We start from the raw sequence: 23,846 nt of genomic DNA on the forward strand, positions 1-23,846 counted from the left end.
TGTTCTGGGATTGATTTGCACTTTTCCCATGGTGTTTATTCTTGCATACTATTGTTTGTACAGATGAACGTGGTACCTTCAGGCGTTTGGAAAATGCTCCCAAGGATAAACCAGACTTGTGGAAGTCTAAAAAAAATGTCTGAGGTCTTGGCTGATTTCTTTTGATTTTCCCATGATGTCAAGCAAAGAGGCACTGAGTTTGAAGGTAGGCCTTGAAATTCATCCACAGGTACACCTCCAAGCTTCTAAAAACATGACATGATCAAAAAACGTAACATGATCATTTTCTGGAATTTTCCAAGAAGTTTAAAGGCACATTCAACTTAGTATATGTAGCTTCTGACCCACTGGAATAGTGATACCGTGAATTGTCAGTGAAATAATCTGCCTGTAAACAATTGTTAGAAAAATTATTTGTGCACAAAGTAGATGCCCTAACTGACTTGCCAAAACTATAGTTTGATAACAAGAAATTTGTGGAGTGGCTGAAAAATGAGTTTAATGACTCCAACCTAAGTGTATGTAAACTTCCAACTTCAACTGTATATCTCACTAGGTCGGGATTTTTTAGTCTCCAAATATCCACTTTTTCTAATGTGCCCATAATATTTGTGATTTCCTTAAGGGTACGGTGATAATCGTTTGTAGAGTGATTACCTTTACGGTCCATTGAGGTACTTAACACTGTGTTATAGTCTCCTACCATAATTATATGATAATTTGTTGCCTGTAAATTCAATAAATTGGTATAAATGTTTTTGAAGAAGTATGGATCATCCTGATTTGGACCATATAGATTAATGAGCCAAATCTCTTTTTCGTCCACTTTTATATTCAAAAGGATCCAACTTCCTTGCGAATCATTCCTGACTATTTGTAAATTCAGATCAATGTTTTTGTTAATTATTATCATCACACCTTTTGAGTTCCTTTGTCCATGACAGAAAATTATTTCACCACCCCATTCCTTTTTCCACGCAACTTCATCTAAGGATGTAGAGTGAGTAAACAGTATATGTTATATTCCTTTTGTTTTAGCCACGTATACTGATCTTATCGTATACTGATAACCTGCTAAACTGTTACAATTTTAACTGGCTATATTTATTTCAGCCCTTACCATTACTAGATACTATTCTTAATCTAAATGGACCATAATTAGTGCTTGTGAAGTTACTGCCATCAGAGGTATTATGACGGTCAAAATTAGAGCTTTCAAATGTCTGATATTTCGTATTCAAGAAATAGGTTCTAGCGATATTTGTTTTATTCCCTTGCATGTTTGTCTGCGAGCCAATGCCACAGATGTTAGAAAATTGAGACAAGATATGTGCGTAGTAAAATTGAGTAGGTTGATGTGTATGATAATGGATGTGATTTAGTGAGAGTGTGTACGATGTCTGTAGAAGAGTAAGACTATAATGTGTGCTGTCCAAATAAATAATAACTCTGCCAATTTGCATGGTTAAGTGTCTATGTGTGTAACATGAAGTGAGTATAGCCTTAATATTCATGATGATAATTGTAATACATATCGTATCACCGTCATAGTTGCATCATAATTACTTTTAACATCATTGAAAAACACATCCCAGCATTTCCATAGTAATTGATGTTTCACATGATCATGAAAGAGACCTTGCATTGCTCTAGAGACGTCTTCACTACAGTACAAATGTATTCCGTACAATATGTTATTATTCCCCAATGCCCCTATTCTGATATCTTCCCCTTACTTGTTGTAAACATATATAAACTTGTAGACAAATACATAAAAAATATATACAAATGAAAAACATATTCAATTATGAAACAGTTCTCGACAATAGAGAGAGAGTGAGAAGAGAGAGCGAGATCAGGTGTGTGTGTATGTATAAGTCCGTATGTGTAAGCGAGCTTGTAATTGAGTACGTGTGTGTTCATATCCACTTCATAGTGGTCAGATATTTTTTTACAGTTACCATGCTTTCTTTTTTTCGTAACCTGAAGTCCCTGTAGAATTTAGTACAGCCATGGTGTTATGGATCTGTCTTGGAATAGCTGTCCATCTATAAAGTTTGTCCACAATGAGAAAGGCTTACTCTTCTCCCTCTGTTGCCTTTGTACCGGATACAGTCTCTTATGACGTTCATTTATCTACCTTGGAAATTGGTCATTGAAACCGAATTTGGTCCCTTTAAGCTCCCCTCACCTGCTTTTGATCAGCTCCTTTTGTTGGTAGTGTTCAAATTTTGTGATGATTGGTCGGGGACCCTTGGTCTTGTCGCTCTGAGTTCCAATCCACACAAAAAATGGAACACAAACTTGCAGTCCCAACCGTAAAGGCTAACTGCGTCATAGAATCCTTAGCAACAAAACTTGAGTTCTTAGATTTGTTTGTCTTGGATTTGTTTTACATTGAAAGCCCTTCTTTTCTGGGCCTAAACCCAAACACCGAAGAAATGATTGTCTACATTAAATAATTACATTTTGGCCATGAAACTACTGTCATATGTAGGAATGAATATTAATATTTGATACAATTTGACACTTTTGAGGGTTTTTTTACACCTTAAAATGCCTTATGGGTAAAACCACATAAGGGCAGATTGGTATAAGATACAGTATCTGCTCTGTTGTCAGGGCACATGTTGACAAGATGCTGGGGAATATATGGACCAGCTGAGCATTTGTGAATAGTCACCTCAGTGTAGCTCAATAAACAAACTAGGCGTTTTGTTATATTTCAGTCTTCTGTGATGTATATAAAGTGTAATATTGGGTTGCAAACTTAAATTTCAACTCTACCATACACGGTACATATGTATTTAATTTAAACCCATAACCATGTGTGTGATGTGTATACTTTTGTCTCAAAGTAGATTTGTTAAAGAATACCAAGTAACGCTCTGTGTGGACCCCTGTTTAAGCCACAGGTTAATGGGACAATTCATGCTTATCCGCAGGGGCTCTTGGAAACGTAGCCCCTAATCCGAGTCAGGACCAAAAAGCTGTGCCTGACGTTGCAGCAATATGTCCTCATTAAAATTCCGCGGCTGTACTCACGCCACGAAAATTCAACAGTCATTTAGTTCCTTGTGCACCCGCACAGTAGCCTAATCACATATGATGCGCCGCATATTTGCGAAGCCTGTTACCTCCACCAAGTGGTTATTTGCTAGCGTTGTCAGGTCCAAGGATTTCAGTGGAGGCATCCCCGCCATCCCATTGTGTTGAAAAAAACTGAATTGCTCCTCCTGGGCAGCAACATAGAGCTCCCTCGGATTGAACATGGAGCTCATGTGATTTTCTGGTTCGGAACCAAACACGTGCGCGCGGCTTGTGTGACTGGAGTGGTGACACAGCGGCTTTTGGGGATTCATTTGACTGGGATACGCGGAGTGCCCGACGTACCGACGCACCTTGTGTAATAGGTAAGCGGAATCATTTGTGTGGCCCCTAGGCTCTTATTTGCTCAAATTGTAACACGTTTCGTGCATTCGTGAGTCGATAGTCGATATATGCATCACTGGGTTACTAACCTCTTGTGTAGATGTAGCTACTCTGGCGTTTGTTGTTACATTGTTACAACCGCGGTACAGTTATTTTTATTTTCGCGCGCGTAGCCTATGTGAGTGCGATTGTCTGCGACTCTTGAATGTTTTCAGGAGACTCACTCTATCGGAGTAATGATATCAATAGGCCTCCAGGCTACTCGGGCAACTCTGTCTAATCAATTAATAACCCATTCATCAGCTATTAATTACAGTTCACGGTTGTGAGAGCCAAGGGAATACAATACACGAGTCATGGTTTAGAAACAAAGACGCTCAATAACTGGCTAAAAGACAAATTGTTGAGTTACTGTATCTGACTGGTGGTGTTGCCTCCGGTGTAAATCGGTTCTATTTCTAGTAGACTGTTGCAGCACTTGGCCTGTGGGAAGACGAACCTGATGTTCCACAGTATGAAAATAATTGGGGAGAGAGACTGTAAAAGTACTGTACATTCCTGTTAAAAAGGATGCAGAGCAAACAATTGTGGGTATATTTCCACCATCATCAAATGCAATCGAACCATTTTATGTCGTATCATTGCCATTTCTTAGCCAAGTTAGGGATTCATCCATGCACGTGGCGACTTTGGGAGGTGGGGGGCGCATGGACGTTTTCGTAATTGACCCTGAACTAATGACCAACCGGTGGTCTCAAGTATACACTGAGTGCCGGACGTAAAACCCAACAGGAGTGGTGACAACCTACAGTAAGCTCGAAAAGTATTGGGATGGTGCCTCTTTTTGTTGTTTTGGCTGTGTACCCCGGCACTTGGGATTTGAAAATAATACAATGACTATGAGGTTAAAGTGCTTTCATTTCAGGGTATTTTCACCCATGTTGGGTGAACTTTTAGAAGTTACAGCATTTTTTAAAATACATAGTCAACCCATTTTTGGGGACCAAAAATATTGGGACAAATTCATTTATCTGTATTAAAATAGTAACAAGTTATGTATTTTCTGTATTAAAATAGTAACAAGTTACATATTTGGTCCCATATTCATGGCATACAATGACTGCATCAAGATTGTGAATACACTTTTGTTATAGATGATGCATTTGCTGTTTGTTTTGGTTGCGTTTCAGATTATTTTGTGCCCAAAATAATTGAATGGTCAATAATGTATTAATTTCTAATGGCCACAAAATAATCTGAAACGCAACCAAAACAAGCAGCAAATGCATCCAGCAAATGTATAGTAACAAGCTGGATGTAGTCATTGCGTGCTTTGAATATGGGACCAAATACGTAACTTTCTACTGCTTTAATACACATAAGTGAATTTGTCCCAATACCTTTGTCATTGTCCCAATACTTTTGGAGCTCGCTGTAGGTCATGTTTACTGAACCCTGAACCATATTCATCATAACAATGAACACTTCATCTAATCTCGTCACCAGGCTATTGCATTTGGGCGAAAGTGTCTGGGAACGAGATTACACTTCACCAAACAGACTGTTTTACCACTTGACCGCTATTTCCATGTTGTAATCCATCCATTGTTGTTGTAGTTGACTGGTTATGGAATGTATTATTAATGAAAACTACTGTGTTTGTGAAACTGAGAAACCATTGAGAATTAAGACATGGCAGAGACAGCAAGTACATTTTTCTTCCATTAAAGGGTAAATTCCCGCAGGACCGATGGAAGTGCATTATAAGCGGCACTCTCTTAAACAGCAAGACGATTATCTTCTCCCTCACATTGAAGACCTTTTTAGCTGGAAACTTTGGCTTCGTTTCCTCAGCAACAGTGAGGTAGTAAATGGTGTAGTTGTTAAGTGCATGTTAATTGAGCCTGCTGGTCACTCTTACCATTGTGATTGGAATATTGGTCCCCAGTTCTTCACAGAACCCCCACCCTCTTTGTTCTGTGGATAATCCTCCACTGCTGTGTGCGCGGGGGAAGGGGCGGGGTCATTAAGGGGCATTGACATCTGTAACTGACAGCTTCCTTGGGGTCCATCTGACATGCTGTATGTGGATCTCAGAGACTGGTTAGTGAAATACACAAAGGACGCATCCAATCCAAGGGACTAAGTAAACAAAATAACCCGCAGGATGGCAGTCTCTTTAGAATTTAGGTTGTCTGTCACCCTTGATGAGTTAGCTACATGAATTTGTCAAGTCAAAATGAACTGTTTTAGTACTGATCTAGGTTGTCCGAGATAAAGACCAAATGCTGTCATTGTTTACCATGGACAAAGAACTAGAACCAAAATGTTGTGACTGGCTTTTATTCAACCCCAATGTTATGCTGTCCTAACCGGAGGAGTGACATGTAGAGGACATGAACCATTCCATCTGGGAGATTTATGGGTTATCCCGGTCCAATCCCCATGATCCTTTCTGATGTGCTTGTGATGGAGGGCAGACCTGGGAAAGTGTATCGACTGTCTGGTATTGACAGCAACTGCCTCCCACTTTATAGACCTATCTGTCTTCTCTCATCCAGAGGAGCGTCGGGGGACCAGTGGTTGGACATCCTGCGGTCTTATCAAAATTGTCAGGAAAAGTCTGCAGCAGTAAAAAACACCCGGAAAGTATCTACTTTCCCATCCAAAACATCAGGCCCCCTCCAACAAAATTATCAGGGATGGTTCAGGAAAAGGAAAAATCTGGTGTCTGGCTCTGGGTTGTGGAGAAATACGGCAGTAGTGAAGCTCTGTGATTGCAAGACCGTGTGAAAGTGTTGGAATGTAGGCGAGTCAGGGCACCAGGCTACATAACAGTTCCACAAGAGCCCCCATGACTGGCGGAGCATGGTACGACTAGGCCTTACAGCATGAGGTGGAATTTACCCCCCCCTGAGTAAATGTGGCCCCAGCAAACTATACATGCTCAGGGTAGACATAGAACTCACTACCTTTAGTGCTGACAAAAGCGCCATGCTGGAAAAACAGGATTTCATAGAACAAGAGAGGGAAGGAAAAAACAGCCACCTGCTTCTCCTTTCCTCCATTTTCTAAATGTCACACAGCATTAGCGACTAGCGATGCGCTTTCAGACTCGGCTGCCTTAGAAATGAGTTTCGTTTAACCCGAAAGAGTTGAGGGTTCACACACAAGAACCGCAGGAGTTGGTGACACGCTGAAGACTGTTTGTTTGGAACAGCAAAAGCGCTCTATTCGAACCAGGAAGAAAAGTACATTTCCCCCTTAGCCACTTATGATCCTATCAGCTAGAGAGCGCTCCCATAGGAGATGGAGGAGCGCTGGCCAGCCAAGCAGAGCGGTTAGCCTCGCAAAAAAATGCCTCTCAATGGTGGTGACATTTCAAAAGCCATTACACTGTATAGAGACCAGTATCAGACTGAGGTCTGTCTGGGCATTGGGGGGTATCTGAGTGAACAGTGCAGTGATATACCAACCACCGGACGCTTTAGGATCACAAAAGGCCAGGCCAGTGCTAGCAGAGGCCCCAGCTACACAATCACATCAGCAACTACAGGAAAAGCAGTGGTAATAGATAAGTAGCCATTATGTTGATTAAAGGGCCCGATGGGCACAGGGAGATAAGAGCGCAGGCAGCGGCCGGCCAAGCATGAAGACGACGTGTTTACATTGGGAATTCCTTACATTCCTCGGCTGCAGCCACGTCGATCCGATTCTACACCTCCACCCACTGACGCTCGGGTCGTTCATCCCCTGTGACAATGGGGTCCCCCAGGAGGAAGGGGCAGGGTCCTCTCCTGCCAACTTCTATGTGACAACAAGCTGGTCTTATGATCCTCTCTTAACTTCCAATGGAAGCTCAGCTAAGTCATCTTGCGCAAGCACCCCTAGGTTAGAGAATATCTTCTTCATATGTTTTCAGTCTCTAAGGAAGTATCAGCAGCAGGTTGAAGTGATTGTGCCTTTAATTCCTCATACATCCTGTTTACTGCTTTTCAGCATGGTTGGCTGATCTTACTCTCCACAAAACACAAAAACAAGAGCTGGCTTAGATATTTAACCTGCTTATGTCAAACTCCCAGATGATCCCCAGTCCCTCTGGAGACTAAGGACCAGTAATTCCCAGGGGATTTCAACAGGTTTGGACGGTTATCTCAATATAAGACTATTGGCCAAGACAGTCAACAGATACTGTATATTTTCTAATCTAGCCTACATAAGGACTTTCAAAGCCAGAGTCCTTAGTTACATACTTTTTTTGGCTCATTCATTAATTATATACAGTGCATTCGGAAAGTATTCAGACCCCTTCCCTTTTTCCACTTTTGTTACATTACAGCCTTATTCTAAAATTGATTAAATAATATGTTTTCTTTATCAATCTCCACATAATACCCCATAATGACAAAGTAAGTGAAAACAGGTTTATGTATATTTTTAAAAAATGTTAAAAAATATATATTTAAAAAACTGAAATACCTTATTTTACATAAGTATTTAGACTCTTTGCTATGAGACTCAAAATTGAGCTCAGGTGCATCCTCTTTCCATTGATCATATTTGAGATGTTTGTACAACTTGATTGGAGTCCACCTGTGAAATTAAATTGATTGGACATGATTTGTAAAGGCACACACCTGTCTAAATACAGTTGACAGTGCATGTCAGAGCAAAAACGAAGCCATGAGGTCGAAGGAATTGTCCGTAGAGCTCCGAGACAGGGTTGTGTTGAGGCACAGATCTGGGGAAGGGTACCAAAAAATGTCTGCAGCATTGAAGGTCCCCAAGAACGCAGTGGCTTCCAACATTCTTAAATGGAAGAAGCTTGGAACCACCAAGACTCTTTGTAGAGCTGGCCACTAGGCCATACGGAGCAATTGGGGGACAAGGGCCTTGGTCAGAGAGGTGACCAAGAACCCAAAGATCACTCTGACAGAGCTCAAGAGTTCCTCTGTGGACATGGGACAACCATCTCTACAGCACTCCACCAATTAGGACTTTATGGTGGAGTGGCCAGGTGGAAGCCACTCCTCAGGAAAAGCACATGGCCACCTGCTTGGATTTTGTCAAAGGGCACCTAAAGGACTCTGACCATGAGAAACAAGATTCTCTGAACTCTTTGGCCTGAATGCCAAGCGTCATATCTGGAGGAAACCTGGCACTGTCCCTACTGTGAAGCATGGTGATGGCAGCATCATGCTGTGGGGTTGTTTTTCAGCAGCAGGAACTGGGAGACTAGTCAGGATCGAGGCAAAGATGAATGGAGCAAAGTACAGAGAGATCCTTGATGAAAACCTGCTCCAGAGCACTCAGGACCTCAGACTGGGGTGAAGGTTCCCCTTCCAACAGGACAACGACCTTAAGCACACAGCCAAGACAATGCAGGAGTGGCTTCGGGACAAGTCTTTGAATTTCCTTGAGTGGCTCAGCCAGAGTGCTCCGCATCCAACCTGATAGAGCTCGAGAGGATCTGCAGAAAACAATGGGAGAAACTGCCCAAATACAGGTGTGCCAAGCTTGTAGCATCATACCCAAGAAGACGCGAGGCAGTAATCACAAAGGGTCTGAGTACTTATGTAAATGTGATATTTCTGTTTTTTAATACATTTGCAAACATTTCTAAATTTGAGCTTTTTCTTTATGGGGTATTGTGTGTAGATTGTTGAGGGTAAAAAAACAATTTAGTTTTTCCCAATTGTTAACACACGTTTGCTGTAACTACATCTCAGGTACTCAACTCTAAACACACAACTTTTAGCCAATTTCCACAAGCCCCAAAGACATCTTGCAACATGAAACACAGCAATCAAAATCATGTCCTCCCTGCATACAAATGAGACACACACATCATCAAATTAATCTAACTTAGTGACGAACGAGATCACACTAATGTGACATACTCAAAACCTGTTTCAGTGTAAAGACTAAGATTGTTGTTATACTGTATATTGTTTGTGTGTACTCAAACAAGGAAGGCAAAAATGTTTGTTTTATATTTCAACCTGACTCAGTACATGTCAAACAGCAAACATACAGTAAATATATTTAGCATATGCAAAAGAACTACTGTACGTTAGATCAATTGTACGGAATAGATAAAGAAACTGTCAAAATACTCCATTGCGAAAAAACAAAATCAGTGTTAGAAAAAGGACACAATTGTCATACTTGAGTAAAAGTAAAGATACCTTAATAGAAAATGACTCAAGTAAAAGTGAAAGTCACCCACTAAAATACTACTTGAGTACATTACTTTTTTTAGGAAATAAAAGTTGTGAGAAATATTAAATGGTAATGTACAGATTCCCAAATAAACTACTTAAGTAGTACTTTAAAGTTGTTTTACTTAATTGTTTTACACCACTGCAAAATCTGTCATGTCTGTTGTTTTGGTCCGGCCACAGATTTTCATCAACATCACAGGCGATATTCTCCTTGGCCAGACAGTTTGGAAAATAGCTTCTGGCATGGCTCATCCACCCTTGACAGGACTCTGCTGGAATGTCACCACAGGCCTCCTCCATTGCCTGGAGAAGGGCCATACGTTCATGGGGTTTGCGATCATACACCTTCCTCCGCCATGCTGAAAACTACTCTTCAATGGGGTTGAGAAATGTGGAATATGGGTGGGAGATAGAGAATTGTAATCCTGGGATGGTCATGGAACCTGTTGCGGACCTGAGCAGCCCGATGGAAACTCACGTTGTCCCAAATTAGAACATGCATTTGCTGTTCAGGATCACCTGTCCTTCTCTGCTCTGGCTGAAAAAGATTGTCATTTAAGATGTTCAGGAAATTAAGGAGATGGGCAGTGTTATATGGTCCAAGGGTGGCATGGCGGTGGAGGACCCCATTGTGGCTCATAGCTGCACATATAGTGACATTTACCCCACGCTGGCCAGGTACCTCAATGATAGCGCGTTGACCAATGATGCTCCTTCCTCTCCTCATCGTCACTAAATTGAATCCAACCTCATCTATGAGTATGAGTTCCTGGGGGATGGGACTTGTATCCAACTCCATGAGTCTCTGAAATGACAGTAAATACTGGAATTGCTGTATAGTAGAGTTCACTGGCAACAATGAGTCTAATGTTTCAGAGTGTAATACTAGTGAGTACATTACGTACGTGCACATATTCTTACCGTTTAACCTTCACTTTTTGAAAATTCCTTTCAAATGGGACTCTGTAGATCTGCTTCATCCGGAGATGGTTTTTAAGGATGCGGGCTATGGTTGATAAGTTCACTCTGATGTTATGGAACATGGCATAGTTTTCAATAGCCTGTTGTTGGATTTCCCCACAGTCTTATGGCATTATTTTCAACTACCATTTGCCCAATGACAGCCTCCTGTTCATCTGTGAACAGACACGTTCTACCACCAAGTGGGGGTCGTCTTTCAGTTCTACAAAAACAAAATAGCATACAGTACAGTAAACACTACAGTAATACAGTATACAAGATGAACATGTTACAAAGTAGTACAGCTCCCAATTTCATACATACATGAAACATTTACTTTGTTTCCCCTTACAGTGTGTATTGGAATCTACGGTCTTTACTGTGCTTTATGTTGTTCTACTGTCAAGTGGTAAAAGTAGTAGAGAGGTTCAATGTATGGAGTACATACAGTTGAAGTCGGAAGTTTACATACACTTAGATTGGAGTCATTAAAACTCGTTTTTCAACCACTTCAAATTTCTTGTTAACAAACTATAGTTTTGCAAAGTCGGTTAGGACATCTACTTTGTGCATGACAGTCATTTTTCCAACAATTGTTTACAGACAGATTATTTCACTGATAATTCACTGTATTTGTGAAGAATCAACAACAAGTGGGACACAATCATGAAGTGGAACGACATTTATTGGATATTTCAAACTTTTTTAACAAATCAAAAACAGAAAAATTGGGCGTGCAAAATTATTCAGCCCCTTTACTTTCAGTGCAGCAAACTCTCTCCAGAAGTTCAGTGAGGATCTCTGAATGATCCAATGTTGACCTAAATGACTAATGATGATAAATACAATCCACCTGTGTGTAATCAAGTCTCCGTATAAATGCACCTGCACTGTGATTGTCTCAGAGGTCCGTTAAAAGCGCAGAGAGCATCATGAAGAACAAGGAACACACCAGGCAGGTCCGAGATACTGTTGTGAAGAAATTTAAAGCCGGATTTGGATACAAAAAGATTTCCCAAGCTTTAAACATCCCAAGGAGCACTGTGCAAGCGATAATATTGAAATGGAAGGAGTATCAGACCACTGCAAATCTACCAAGAACTGGCCGTCCTTCTAAACTTTCAGCTCATACAAGGAGAAGACTGATCAGAGATGCAGCCAAGAGGCCCATGATCACTCTGGATGAACTGCAGAGATCTACAGCTGAGGTGGGAGACTCTGTCCATAGGACAACAATCAGTTGTATATTGCACAAATCTGGCCTTTATGGAAGAGTGGCAAGAAGAAAGCCATTTCTTAAAGATATCCATAAAAAGTGTTGTTTAAAGTTTGCCACAAGCCACCTGGGAGACACACCAAACATGTGGAAGAAGGTGCTCTGGTCAGATGAAACCAAAATTGAACTTTGTGGCAACAATGCAAAACGTTATGTTTGGCGTAAAAGCAACACCCTGAACACACCATCCCCACTGTCAAACATGGTGGTGGCAGCATCATGGTTTGGGCCTGCTTTTCTTCAGCAGGGACAGGGAAGATGGTTAAAATTGATGGGAAGATGGATGGAGCCAAATACAGGACCATTCTGGAAGAAAACCTGATGGAGTCTGCAAAAGACCTGAGACTGGGACGGAGATTTGTCTTCCAACAAGACAATGATCCAAAACATAAAGCAAAATCTACAATGGAATGGTTCAAAAATAAACATATCCAGGTGTTAGAATGGCCAAGTCAAAGTCCAGACCTGAATCCAATCGAGAATATGTGGAAAGAACTGAAAACTGCTGTTCACAAATGCTCTCCATCCAACCTCACTAAGCTCGAGCTGTTTTGCAAGGAGGAATGGGGAAAAATGTCAGTCTCTCGATGTGCAAAACTGATAGAGACATACCCCAAGCGACTTACAGCTGTAATCGCAGCAAAAGGTGGTGCTACAAAGTATTAACTTAAGGGGGCTGAATAATTTTGCACGCCCAATTTTTCAGTTTTTGATTTGTTAAAAAAGTTTGAAATATCCAATAAATGTCGTTCCACTTCATGATTGTGTCCCACTTGTTGTTGATTCTTCACAAAAAAATACAGTTTTATATCTTTAAGTTTGAAGCCTGAAATGTGGCAAAAGGTCGCAAAGTTCAAGGGGGCCGAATACTTTCGCAAGGCACTGTATATTGGATATATCAAGGTATTGGAGTGCCCATCACAAAGCCCTGACCTCAATCCTATAGAAAATGTGTGGGCAGAACAGAAAAAGCATGTGCGAGCAAGGAGGCCTACAAACCTGACTCGGTTACACCAGCTCTGTCAGGAGGAATGGGCCAAAATTCACCCAACGTATTGTGGGAAGCTTGTGGAAGGCTACCCAAAACATTTGACCCAAGTCACTCTACTATTATTCTGAAATGTCACATTCTTAAAATAAAGTGGTGATCCTAGGATTAAATGTCAGGAATTGTGAAAAACTGAGTTTAAATGTATTTGGCTAAGGTGTATTTAATCTTCCGACTTCAGTTGTACCTTTTCTCATTTTGGAACATCCGGATGCTATGGTGAAGCGGCTCAGATTGGGCTGCACTCTCTGCCCAGGCTCTCTCAAGGTCAAACCATGGTTCAGATTGGGCTGCACTCTCTGCCCAGGCTCTCTCAAGGTCAAGCCATGGTTTAGATTGGGCTGTACTCTCTGCCCAGGCTCTCTCAAGGTCAAACCATGGTTCAGATTGGGCTGCACTCTCTGCCCAGGCTCTATCATGGTCAAACCATGGTTCAGATTGCGCTGCACTCTCTGCCCAGGCTCTCTCATGGTCAAACCATGGTTCAGATTGGGCTGCACTCTCTGCCCAGGCTCTCTCAAGGTCAAACCATGGTTCAGATTGGGCTGCACTCTCTGCCCAGGCTCTCTCAAGGTCAAACCATGGTTCAGATTGGGCTGCACTCTCTGCCCAGGCTCTCTCAAGGTCAAACCATGGTTCAGATTGGGCTGCACTCTCTGCCCAGGCTCTCTCAAGGTCAAACCATGGTTGACCACAGTTGCCTGAATTTCATCAGAGATTACTCTCCTTGTTCTTGATCTTGATCTTGTTCTTGTTCTTCCTCCACCTTTTTCTGCCAAGTTTGCTTCCATTGTTCTCCAAACACAGGACTATTCACCTGTGGCCTTTTTATCCAGACCAAAGGTTTGATTGCAAAGTGAACATTTACACGATTAGTGTTTGCACATGTGAAAGTGATTAATTGGTAATTGAGCTTAGCTTGTTATTAAACAGTGTTGCTTTTTATTTGCTCACAAGATATTTTAGTTGTGAAGGTAGGCGCCAAAGGTAGAGAATTGTGTGTTGTGTTTTGCGAAACGTTTGTTATGGAATTGCAATCTGAGTGTAAAGCAAAACATATGCCAGTAATATTGCAGATTTGGTGTATGGTTCTGCTAAATGAGTTACTGGTTTGGGTCCTTGTGCCTCATTGGCCAGTTTTAGTTTATAAACAATTAGGAAAACTTTAGTCTGTTTTAGAATAAGGCTGTAATGTAACAACATGTGGGAAAAGTCGAATGGGTCTGAATACTTGCCGAATGCACTGCAACTTTTGAATGCCCCAGGAGCTTATTTCAACAGTCGTACCACATCAGAACTCAAAGTATAAGCTTTTTTTTTACCCCACTGTTTGCAAACAATGTAAATGTAAACAAACAATGTGTAGTTAAAACTATAATTTCGACATGATGGATGGTGATTCCTTGCATCAATAGCTCTGTCTATGAGTTTGAGAGTGGTTGCATTTCTCCAGGCCCATCCCTCAGATTTTTACCAAAACAAGTGAGGTGACCACTTTGTTATTGTTTCAATTGAGGTAATTATTTAGCCAGTTTTAAGATTGTCCTGAAATAGTCATGGCCCTTCTTTCTGCTGTCTTCTTCAATGATCATAGAGAGAGTTGTTTTTGCGGATCACGTGAACACAATTTGAGTCCAATTTGGTTATTGGAATTTGGCATTCCAGGACATATTGCTAAATCCCCTCAGGGTTAAGGGGTGCACAAATCTCTGGTACCCTTTGTACAAGGAAGTCATAAGGCTGGGCTTAACACTAGACTTTATCCCCCAGTTGTCTGAATTTTTCACCAGCTCAGTCTTTGTCACCCAGTTCATTGTTAGTTTGACAGGTGTTGCATGTTTGCCCTGAGAAACTCTAGACCTTTCTTAACCATAGATTCACTACTCAGCTTGAAGAGTTGATACCAAGCTTTGAAGTCAACCTGGTCTCAGAGCATTTCGTATTATTATAGCTGGCTAACGTTAGCTAGGCTAGGGGTTAGGCTTAAGGGTTAAGGCTAGGGGAAGGGTTAGCTAACATGCTAAGTAGTTGCAAAGTAGCTAAAAAAGTAAGTAGTAAGTTGTTGAAAATTTGCTAATTAGCTAAAATTGTCCGTGATGAGATTAGAGCTTGCAGCCTTTGGGTTGCTAGACTTTTGTGTTATACGACCACCCATCCACCTCGACCAGTGTTTTTGCCTTAAGTAACCATCTGTTTTATATAACCATACTAGACGTAACATTTCGTATTAATGTGAGTGTCCCGGATTTACGTTTATCATGTTACCTCTGAGACAGCTTCTCATGGTCAGTAATGGTCAATAATGGCTGCCTAAGTGTGAAAAGTGAAACGGAAAGACATTTGGAGGCATTTGTGAGTGAAGGCACAGCGAGGGCTCGTGTTCAGGATCGACCTGACCTTTTAATGTGGTACAGATGAATAGGACTAATAGGATTATAAAGAGGGCCTGGTGGGTGGAGAGGTGAAGGGGGACACATGCCACTCCTACCCCTGTGCTCTGGCCCAGGATGGTCACCCAGGTTCATGTGATGATGGGGAACAATGCTGGCAGGTGTCACCCTGCCGATTTATTGAGAGCTGGGCTCAAGCAGGAGGATTACTCCGACAGACCCACTAATGGTGGACAGGTTGTGACCCCTTTTGACAAGCAGTGCAATTAATGCCCTCATCACCTTTCTAAAGTGGCTTTCAATCTGAAGTTTAAAAAGCGTTAAATGGGCACTTCTGTTTCCTTGTAAACTCCTTTGGATAGATCTCTTTCGAGTGAGCCTGAAATGCTGTGGCCGATATACAAAAGGAACAACATTTCTCTTTTCTCCGCTTTACTTCAGAACATTTAGCTCCTTTCGACAGCAAAACTCAAGCCATAGCAGCGGTGCCCACGCAGGCCGGGCTCATCAGAGACGGGCTAGAGATTAAACCATACACCATATGCTGAGGAGCCAGCCCAGGGGGACTACTGATTAGTGTGCTCCCATGTCACTGTCACCTGCTAATCGGTTGGGGAGATGCCCCTCTCTTCCATCTTTACCCTTAGCAGTGTCCTTCCACAAATCCCAGCTTTCATCCTTCCTCCCCAACCCAGCTTTGGCGTTTTAGACGGTTGCCGGTTTTGCTATTGTGGGTTAACTGAGAGTTCCCTGGGCTAAAGGGATGATAGCCTGGCTGTCTATAGGATACAATGGATAATGGTAGCCATTTGTCTTCTCGTCGTCGCTTTGTTCATAAAACATTCCTTTGCTTCTGACAGTAAGTATATGCTGCTCGTCCTTTCTCTACTACACGTGGCTCATTTCATGATTGAGCAGCCATCTGATTAATTGTCTTAGAAGGAGCAGGCTGAAGTTAGCTAGCTAGGGTCACCTAAGGGAAATTAGATGATAGCAGAGGGTGAAGGGCACTGAGAGTGCCTGCAGGAATGGCCTGAGCAAAAAGCTCTTCAGGAGAGACAGATTGAGAGGGATGAGGGTCTTCAGAAGGCTGGTTTTAGAAGAGTATCCAGGTTTAGAGATTAGTTTGTTTGGGAACCCAGAGTCTATCCTGTTTTAATAGTATGGATTATTAACTGTTCTCCTCATGTTATTGCTCTCAATGTATCACTCGGGCTCCCGAGTGGCGTAGTGATCTCAATGCTAGAGGAGACAATCGGTATTACAACCGGCCTGTGATCGGGAGTCCCATAGTGCGGTGCACAACTGGGTTAAGGGAGGGTTTGGCAGGGGTAGGCCGTCATTGTAAAATAAGAATTTGTTCTTAACTGACTTGCCTAGTTAATTAAAAAAGTAGCTGACATTTCACCAAAATCCCCGAATTAGCCACCTTCGCAGGCACAGTACTAGTCAAAGATTTGGACACACCTACTCATTCCAAGTTTTTAAATTTTTAAAATTTATTTTTACTATTTTCTACATTGTAGAATAATAGTGAAGACATCAATACTATGAAATAACACATATGGAATCATGTAGTAACCAAAAAAAATTCAGTTTTTCCAAAAAGATTATTTGTGTAGGACAAATCGCTCTGTTTTGTTCATCACGTTTGGCTACGAAAAAAACCTGTATCCAGGAGTTTAATTCTCTCCGCAAGCTCATTAGCATAATGCAACGTTAACTATTCATGAAAATCGCAAATGAAATGAAATAAATATATTAGCTCTCAAGCTTAGCCTTTTGTTAACAACACTGTCATCTCAGATTTTCAAAATATGCTTTTGAACCATAGCTAAACATATTATATTATTATATATTATTATTATATTATAAACAAGCATTTGTGTAACAGTATTGATAGCCTAGCATAGCATTAAGCCTGGCATTCAGCATGCAACATTTTCACAAAAGCAAGAAAAGCATTCAAATAAAATTATTTACCTTTGAAGAACTTCAGATGTTTTCAATGAGGAGACTCTCAGTTAGATAGCAAATGTTCAGTTTTTCCAAAAATATTATTTGTGTAGACAAATCGCTCCGTTTTCTTCATCACGTTTGGATAAGAAAAAAACAGAAAATTAACATTTACATTTAAGTCATTTAGCAGACGCTCTTATCCAGAGCGACTTACAAATTAAGTCATTACAACGCAAACTTTTTTCCAAATTAACTCCATAATATCGACAGAAACATGGCAAATGTTGTTTAGAATCAATCCTCAAGGTGTTTTTCACATATCTATCGATAATAAATCATTCGTGGCAGTTTAGTTTCTCCTCTGAAGAAATGGAACGCGCATGGACCTAGAGATTACGCAATACTTTCGACGCAGGACACCGGGCGGACACCTGGTAAATGTAGTCTCTTATGGTCAATCTTCCAATGATATGCCTACAAATACGTCACAATGCTGCAGACACCTTGGGGAAACGGCAGAAAGTGCAGGCTCATTCCTGGCGCATTCACAGCCATATAAGGAGGCATTGGAACACAGCGCCTTCAGAATCTGGGGCAGTTCCTGTATGAAATTTCATCTTGGTTTCGTCTGTAGCATTAGTTCTGGGGCACTCACAGATAATATCTTTGCAGTTTTGGAAACGTCAGAGTTTTTTCTTTCCAAAGCTGTCAATTACATGCATCGTCCAGCATCTTTTCGTGACAAAATATCTTGTTTAAAACGGGAACTTTTTTTATCCAAAAATTAAAAGAGCGCCCCTTCTCGAAGAAGTTAACTTATCCTCTGGAGCAGAGGTAACTCTGGGCTTCCTTTCCTGTGGCGGTCCTCATGAGAGCCGGTTTCATTATAGCGCTTGATGGTTTTTGCGACTACACTTGAAGAAACTTTAAAAGTTTTTTTTACATTTTTCAGAATTGACTGACTTTCATCTCTTAAAGTAATGATGGGCTGTCATTTCTCTTTGCTTATTTGAGCTGTCCATAATATGGACTTAGCCCTATTTGGTAAAATACTATCTTCTGTATACCACCACTACCTTGTCACAGCACAACTGATTGTCTCAAACGCATTAAGAAGGAAAGAAATTCCACAAATTAACTTTTAACAAGGCACACATGTTAATTGAAATGCATTCCAGGTAACTACCTCATGAAGCTGGTTGAGAGAAGGCCAAGAGTGTGCAAAGCTGTCATGGAGGCAAAGGGTGGCTACTTTGAAGAATCTCAAATATAGTATATATTTTTTTTAAATTGGGGGGGGGGGGGTTACCACATGATTCCATAAGTGTTGTTTCATAGTTTTTATGTCTCCACTATTCTTCTACACTGCAGAAAATAAAGAAAAACCCTGGAATGAGTAGGTGTGCCCAAACTTTTGACTGGTACTGTATGTCTATTCAAATAGAGACTTTTGGCACTTGTCTTTGTCAATTAGAGATTACTTTATACGGTTCTTTCTCTCGCTCTCTCTCTTTCTGCTCTCTGCTCTAAAGAGATCCCAACTCCCTGGGGGTTGGAGTAGAGCCGTCTGGTAATATGAGGCGGCATTAATATTGAATAAGATGGAGAGAGGCGTCAGCCCCACAATTAATTTCCATATACAGAGCTGCTGACAATAATGAATAAAGCCTCAACAGAGTAGGGAAAAAACACAGACACTGCAAAACGACACACTGGGATATTGTCTAGAGAGTGTGTGTGTGGGGGGGCATCTGTACAAGCCACATCACCATGGAGACAGTGGATTCAATGGATCTTGGGAGGTCTCTGGAGTGGACACAGCTTGGAATAAACACAGGAGGGGGCATCCAGATAATAAACATAGTAACACATTAAACAAACTCCCAGTCACACAAACACAGCTACTCCCGGTCACACAAACACAGCTACTCCCGGTCACACAAACACAGCTACTCCCGGTCACACAAACACAGCTACTCCCGGTCACACAAACACAGCTACTCCCAGTCACACAAACACAGGTACTCCCAGTCACACAAACACAGCTACTCCCAGTCACACAAACACAGGTACTCCCAGTCACACAAACACAGCTACTCCCAGTCACACAAATACAGCTACTCCCAGTCACACAAACACAGGTACTCCCGGTCACACAAACACAGCTACTCCCAGTCACACAAACACAGGTACTCCCAGTCACACAAACACAGCTACTCCCAGTCACACAAACACAGCTACTCCCAGTCACACAAACACAGCTACTCCCAGTCACACAAACACAGCTACTCCCAGTCACACAAACACAGGTACTCCCAGTCACACAAACACAGCTACTCCCAGTCACACAAACACAGGTACTCCCAGTCACACAAACACAGCTACTCCCAGTCACACAAACACAGCTACTCCCAGTCACACAAACACAGCTACTCCCAGTCACACAAACACAGCTACTCCCAGTCACACAAACACAGGTACTCCCAGTCACACAAACACAGCTACTCCCAGTCACACAAACACAGCTACTCCCAGTCACACAAACACAGCTACTCCCAGTCACACAAACACAGCTACTCCCAGTCACACAAACACAGCTACTCCCAGTCACACAAACACAGCTACTCCCATTCACACAAATACAGCTACTCCCAGTCACACAAACACAGCTACTCCCAGTCACACAAACACAGCTACTCCCAGTCACACAAACACAGCTACTCCCAGTCACACAAACATAGCTACTCCCCGTCACACAAACACAGCTACTCCCAGTCATACAAACTACACCGTAACTCATTGGCAGAAAGAACAACTGGGCAGCCATTGGGATATGTCTGCTTAGTAAACTGTCCTTTGCTGTGTCTGCCTTCCTGGCTGCTGACTTTGATGTTATGGCTGAGAGGGGGGGGGGGTCCTAACTGACCTAACAAATTAGTTATGGATATGATTCTGGACTTGTTTCCATCGCCCATATGTTCTGTGTTCTCTCCCAGATTTCCTAGCTAAGTGTTCCGACTCTATGGAAGATAGACTCTGTTCTGGATGACAGCCCTGAGCCAAATGAAATGGCCCTACTGTAGCTGCTGCCTGCCTGCTGGACAGTCCGTCTTCTTTAGCCGCGTCTTTGAGCCAGAGATGGAAGCGTTTCAGGTTCATCTGAAGGTGCATCTAAATTGGACAAGTGGTTGTGGTGCAGACTGTTTGTGCCAGTAAAATCACTGCAGTTCATTGCAGTGCACTACAAGTCAGACATGCCTCAGAAACGTTGATGATTTATTCTCTGTGTGTTTGTGTATAGAACATGTACTGTCTGTGACGCTACTTTTAAACTACTGGTATTATGGTGTTAGCTCCTTCTTCCTTTCACACACACACACACACACACACACACACACACACACACTGCTCTGTTGTCCGCGGTGCTGCAGTCATCCCCTCGGGAAACTGTCACCACAGCAGCTCTTAAAATAATGTCTGTTGAGGAGGCTTGGCTCCACTCCTCCAATCTTCCACTCCTCCATCCTCCCCTGCTCCATTCACTTCATTTTTCACTAATAATAGATCCTGCTGATCATACTGCCTCGTTGTCCCGCGCACAGCACTTCACAGGAGAGCGTGATGAAGGAACAAGAGAGAGAGCAAAGAGACACCTGCGAGTTTCTTGCTCTTTGTCTGCTGCAGTTGCAAACTCTCCCCTGGGCCAAGCGTTTGACATTTAACTACCACAGCCACAAACTGGCGCTGGAATGCCATTGACATTCATTTTGTCTAGCACGCACGGTCTCTCGCTGGGTGCGTTTTGTCTCCTTACCTTACTCAACCAATATCCATCACAGCTCAGGACAATTTCTAGTGTACACAATGGATCTCTCTCAAGTGTTGGGGGCTTACCATTTTTTTACTATTTAACAAGGCAAGTCAGTTAAGAACACATTCTTATTTACGTTGACGGCCAAACCCGGACAATGCTGTCGCCCTACGCGACTCCTAATCACGTCCGGATGTGATGCAGCCTGGATTCAAACTAGCGACTGCAGTGACACCTCTTACACTGAAACGCGGTGCCTTAGACCGCTGCCCCACTCGGGAGCCCATTCACCAACACAACTGTGTAGAGGAGGAAATTCACCCTATAACGTGTTTTATTAACACGGTGAATATCAAGAAGGGAAGTATGTGAACTTTCATTGATGGGGCACAATCGTACATTGTTCAAATCTTCTCTCAGCCGACACGTCTGTCTTCCAAGTAGAGCAGAAGAAAAAAACATCACCTTCCACCAAAGCAATGTTGCCACTGCACATAAGCAAAAAGACTGGGAATAATACACTTCAAGCTTCGCCTCCAGCCTAGCGCTGGACCGTGCGCTGCCTTCATCCATATTAATAAACACTTCTGACTGTGTGGGTTTGTGATCTCTCATGTTATTTCTGAGCCGCTGGTCCTTCCATCCACTATACAAACCGTGCTGAGGGCCTGCTATGCTAGGTACCTCCTCCTCTGTTTACCTATTCATTTATTCAGCCGTGACTGATGACACGTACAGGCCAACCGTAGCTCTCTTCGTCTTCTGGTAATTAAACATCTGTTGGGGGTCGTTTTTCGCCTTGAAAATCACTCCAAACACAGACACACACACACACTCACTGCGTCGGTGCCGGCAGAAACAACTTGTCCCAGTCGAGCAGGCTAGCGTTTGGTCATTAGTGTGCTGAGTGGTCGCATTGATTACTTCATTATTTCCCAGATAAGCATCTACGCGAGGCAGTTGATTGATGCTGCGAGTTTGACAGTAATACATGCGAAAGCTCCTTGAAATTGCACTATGCAGAAATCGCTCCGCCCTTTGCTGTTTGCTAAAACTCATAGTTCGCCTGATTTCAGTTTATGTGACAAAATAGTGTAGAGCAGTGGTTTCCAAACTTTTTATAGTCCCGTACCCCTTGAAACATTCAACCTCCAGCTGTGTACCCCCTCTAGCACCAGAGTCGGTGTACTCTCAAATGTTTTTTGTTATTGCTATAATTGTAAGCCTGATACACACACACACTATACGATATATTTATTGAACATAAGAATGAGTGTGAGTTTTTGTCACAGCCCGGCTCATGGGAAGTGACAAAGAGCTCATATAGGACCAGGGCACAAATAATAATATAATAATAATCAATATCAATTTTGCTCTTTATTTAGCCATCTGACCTATAAAACCTTATTTGTTCATCAAAAGTTGTGAATAACTCACAACAGGTTAATGAGAAGGATGTGCTTGAAAGGATTCACGTAACTCTGCAGTGTTGGGTTGTATTGGAGAGAGTCTCATTCCTAAATCATTTCCCACAAAGTCTGTGCCTGTATTTCGTTTTCATGCTAGTGAGGGATGAGAATCCACTCTCACAGAAGTACAGTTGAAGTTGGAAGTTTACATACACCAGTCCACAAATTTCTTGTTAACAAACTATAGTTTTGGCAAGTTGGTTAGGACATCTACTTTGTGCATGACACAAGTACTTTTTCCAACAATTGTTTACAGACAGATTATTTCACTTATTATTCACTGTATCACAATTCCAGTGGGTCAGAAGTTTACATACACTAAGTTGACTGTGCCTTTAAACAGCTTGGACAATTCCCAAAAATGATGTAATGGCTTTAGAAGCTTCTGATAGGCTAATTGACATAATTTCAGTCAATTGGAGCTGTACCTGTGGATGTATTTCAAGGCCTACCTTCAAACTCAGTGCCTCTTTGCTTGACATCATGGGAAAATCAAAAGAAATCAGCCAAGACCTCAGAAAAATAACTGTAGACCTCCACAAGTCTGGTTCATCCTTGGGAGCAATTTCCAAATGCCTGAAGGTACCACGTTCATCTGTACAAACAATAGTACGCAAGTATAAATACCGTGGGACCACACAGCCGTCATACCGCTCAGGAAGGAGACGCGTTCTGTCTTCTAGAGATGAACGTACTTTGGTGCGAAAAGTGCAAATCAATCCCAGAACAGCAGCAAAGGACCTTGTGAAGATGTTGGAGGACACAAGTACAAAAGTATCTATATCCACAGTAAAACGAGTCCTATATCGACATAACCTGAAAGGCCGCTCAGCAAGGAAGAAGCCACTGCTTCAAAACCACCATAAAAAAGCCAGACTACGATTTGCAACTACACATGGGGACAAAGATCATACTTTTTGGAGAAATGTCTTCTGGTCTGATGAAACAAAAATAGAACTGTTTGGCCATAATGTTATGTTTGGATGAAAAAGGGGGAGGCTTGAAGCCGAAGAACACCATCCCAACTGTGAAGCACGGGGATGGCAGCATCGTGTTGTGGGGGTGCTTTGCTGCAGGAGGGACTGGTGCACTTCACAAAATAGATGGCATCATGAGGATGGGAGATTATGTGGATGGAAAATTACGTGGATAAATTGAAGCAACATCTCAAGACATCAGTCAGGAAGTTAAAGCTTGGTCGCAAATGGGTCTTCCAAGTGGACAATGACCCCAAGCATACTGCCAAAGTTGTGGCAAAATCGCTTAAAGACAACAAC

General features: G+C 42.1%; 1 protein-coding gene and 1 long non-coding RNA gene across 3 annotated transcripts in view; one reads left to right on the forward strand and one right to left on the reverse strand.

Moving 5' to 3' along the window:
• Positions 1 to 3,070: 3,070 nt before the first annotated feature.
• Positions 3,071 to 23,846, forward strand: part of tmem108 (transmembrane protein 108) — a 60,134-nt gene continuing 39,358 nt past the window's right edge. The window contains exon 1 of one of the 2 annotated variants that reach the window (XM_035758984.2): positions 3,071 to 3,413. The gene's annotated coding sequence lies outside the window, so the exon portion shown is untranslated. The remainder of the gene's footprint in view (positions 3,414 to 23,846) is intronic. The other variant, XM_035758966.2, reaches the window with a different exon arrangement.
• LOC118372941 (uncharacterized) lies at positions 9,016 to 10,835 on the reverse strand. Its single transcript, XR_004823318.2, has 2 exons — positions 10,578 to 10,835; positions 9,016 to 10,461 (listed from the first exon to the last, which is right to left on the reverse strand). It is a non-coding gene; the product is annotated as an uncharacterized LOC118372941 (long non-coding RNA).

Source organism: Oncorhynchus keta, chromosome 4, assembly GCF_023373465.1.
Source record: "Oncorhynchus keta strain PuntledgeMale-10-30-2019 chromosome 4, Oket_V2, whole genome shotgun sequence".
NCBI classification, from domain to species: domain Eukaryota; kingdom Metazoa; phylum Chordata; class Actinopteri; order Salmoniformes; family Salmonidae; genus Oncorhynchus; species Oncorhynchus keta.